Consider the following 3,113-nt stretch of genomic DNA (forward strand, 5'->3'; position numbering starts at 1 on the left):
TGGCAATGTCCTAGATTGACACACATTTTCAAGATACTTTTTGTTTAAATGTCAACAAATTATAAATACATAAACTTCCCTATGATTTTGAACAAAAATCTCTGTTCCTTAAATCTAAGATCCAATTACCATGAGTGTATTTACATCATTCTTTGCAATGAGGAAGGAGATGCTTTTTTATTTTGCCTCCCCCGCATCTTCCAACTTTTAACAGACATATTAAAAGCTAGTGTTTTCTGTTTCTAGTAGAAAAGGAAAAGAGGCTAGATCATTTGGAGAAGGTCAATTTTCTCTGGAACAGTAGCCAAAAAGGTATACCTTGTTCTTATAATATATGACCCTTTAATTAAGCCCATTTGACTGTAGAACAATTTAAGATTGAAAGGATAATTTTAAGTTGAGGTAGGTTGAAAAGTGCATCACTCTGGAGTTATTAGACATGGAGTGAATATACTGGGTCACTTTATAGCTTAACTTTGAAAGAATGCCAGAGGCAAAGTCAATAGGACATGGCTAAACATAGGGATAGAGATAACTACATACACTGTACTATTTTTAAACAATTTTTGTCCTTACAAGTTAATTTCTTCTCATAACATTGGTTAAGGTAAATTATGTTATTTGTTCCCTTCCCCCAAAAAGGTATATTTTGAATACAAAAATCATGAATTGGTTATTTATCACTAATTCACTATCCACTCCTGGAAAATATTATTCACAGTAAAGTACTTTCAAATATTCTTAATTCATAAATGCTAGAATAGCTAGAAAATAACCTACTCAATCAGAAGCTAATGTGTAATATGACTTGAGGGACTAAAAATATTGCATATAGGTTATAAAGCACCAATGTTGTATAGTGTTCTGAGCCTAAAGTCAAGGAAACTTGACTTCCTCAGACAGATCCCAGATGACAGAGTAAGGCAGTTATTCACCTGGGAATTTACTGAACAGCAAGATTCACCATCATCTATCAAGGGAGGCAATGGATCTTCAATGAAATGAGACTGAAAAAATAAGAACTAAACAGAAAATGTAATCTATAAACACAGGATTCAAGAGAAACATAGTAAGGTAAACAAAGAGACATATATATATATATATTATATATATATAATATAAATAATATATATATATATTATTTAAAGGTTAAACTGTTTATGTCCTTAAATGAGAAAATGATAGCTGTAAATTTTGAGAACTGTATCTATTACTGGGAGTATCATATAATTGGAGGATATGGTTGTGACTGAACTTTTATGTGATAATATAAAAGAAAAAGACATTAAGGGATCAGAAATGGTGTATACTGGAAGAAGAAAAAAAGAGATGTAAAATGGGACAAATTACATCACATGAAGAGGCACAAAATACCTATTACAATCTAGGGAAAGAATGGAGGGCGATGAGCATTGCCTGAAGCTTGATCTTATGACTTTTGACTCTAAGAGGTAATAACATGTTCATTCAGTTGGGTATAGAAATTTCTCTTACTCTATAAAAAAGTAGAAGGAGAGAGAGGAAAGAAAAGGGAGGGATAGGAGAGGGGAAAAGACTGGGGAAAAGGTAAGAAAAGGTGGAAAGATGATAACAGATAAGGTAGTGGATGGAAGGGGAAAAACACTATTAAGGACAAGGTGGAGAGAGAGAACAAAAGTATATATGGGGAGAAAATAGAATGGAGGGAAATGCAGAATTGCATTCATAACTTTGAATGTCAATGGGATGAAATCTCCCATAAAACAGCAGCAACTAGCAGAGCAGATTAAAAAACAAAAATCCTACAATATGTTGCTTACAAGAAACACATTTGACACAGAGAGACATATACAGAGTAAAGATAAAAGGCTGAAACAGAATTTATTATGCTTCAACTGAAGTGAAAAAAAAAGTATGGATAAAAAGTCTGAATTCAAAAAAAAAACAGAAATAAAAATAGATATAATTTAAAAAGATAAAGAAGGAAGGAACATTTTGATAAACAGTACTGTAAACAATAACATACTAATCACAATAAATGTATATGTGCCAAGTGGTAGAGCAGCCAAATTCTTTGAGATGATTTTAAGCCAGTTATAGGAAGAAATAGACAGCAAACCTATATTAGTTTGGGAACTTAAACTTCTAGAAAATAAAGAAGAAGGAAACTAGGGAAGTTAATAAAATCATGGAAAATTTAGATATGATAGAACTCAGGAGAAAATTGAATAGGGAGAGAAAGGAATATACTTTTTTCTTAGCAGTACATGCCACCTACACACAAATTGACCCCATATTAGGACATAAAAACCTCATAATAATATGCAGAAAGGTAGAATAGTAAATGTTTCCTTTTCAGACCACAAAGCAATAAAAATTATGTTCGATAAAAGGGCAGAGAAACAGACTAAAAACCAACTGGAAGTTAAATAATCTAAATTTAAAAAAGGGAGTGGGATACATGTATGAGTTGAATAAGAAAGGATAATATCTTTAAATTTAAAAAAATGAAAGTAAGTGGGACAGGGGAGAAATATACTGAAAACTTGGGAAAGAGATATGCAGAATACAGTAAACTGTCTCATGTAAAAGGGGCTAGAAAAACTTTTTACAATGTAGGAAGAAGACAAGAGAGTAAAAGAGAGTTAGGGAACCTTACTCTCATCAGATTTGTCTTAGAGAAGAAATTACATATATGTAATTGGAAGAAAAAATGTTTCTTACCCTTCAGGTAGGTAGGAAGGAAAGGGAATAAGAAGAGGTATAGTGATAAAAGGAAGGGCAGGTTGGGAAAAGGGGTAGACAAAAGCAAAACACTTTTGAGGAGGGACAGAGTGAAAGGAGCAAAAATATAATAAATGAGGGGAATTATGATGGAGGAAAATAGTTACTAATAGTAAGCGTGAAAAAATGAAGCAAATTTATCTGATAAAGATTTCATTTTTCAAACACATAAAGAGGTGTCAGATTTATAAAAATAAGAGCCATTTCCCAATTCATAAATGATAAAAATATATGAATATTTTAGATTAAGTAATTAAAACTATGTTTAGCCATATGAAAAAGTGCTCTAATCCACTATTGATTGGAGGAAAGCATTACTTTTTTTTAATTTTTTTTTTACATATTACCTC

The sequence above is a fragment of the Antechinus flavipes genome, chromosome 3, assembly GCF_016432865.1.
Source record: "Antechinus flavipes isolate AdamAnt ecotype Samford, QLD, Australia chromosome 3, AdamAnt_v2, whole genome shotgun sequence".
Lineage (NCBI taxonomy): Eukaryota > Metazoa > Chordata > Mammalia > Dasyuromorphia > Dasyuridae > Antechinus > Antechinus flavipes.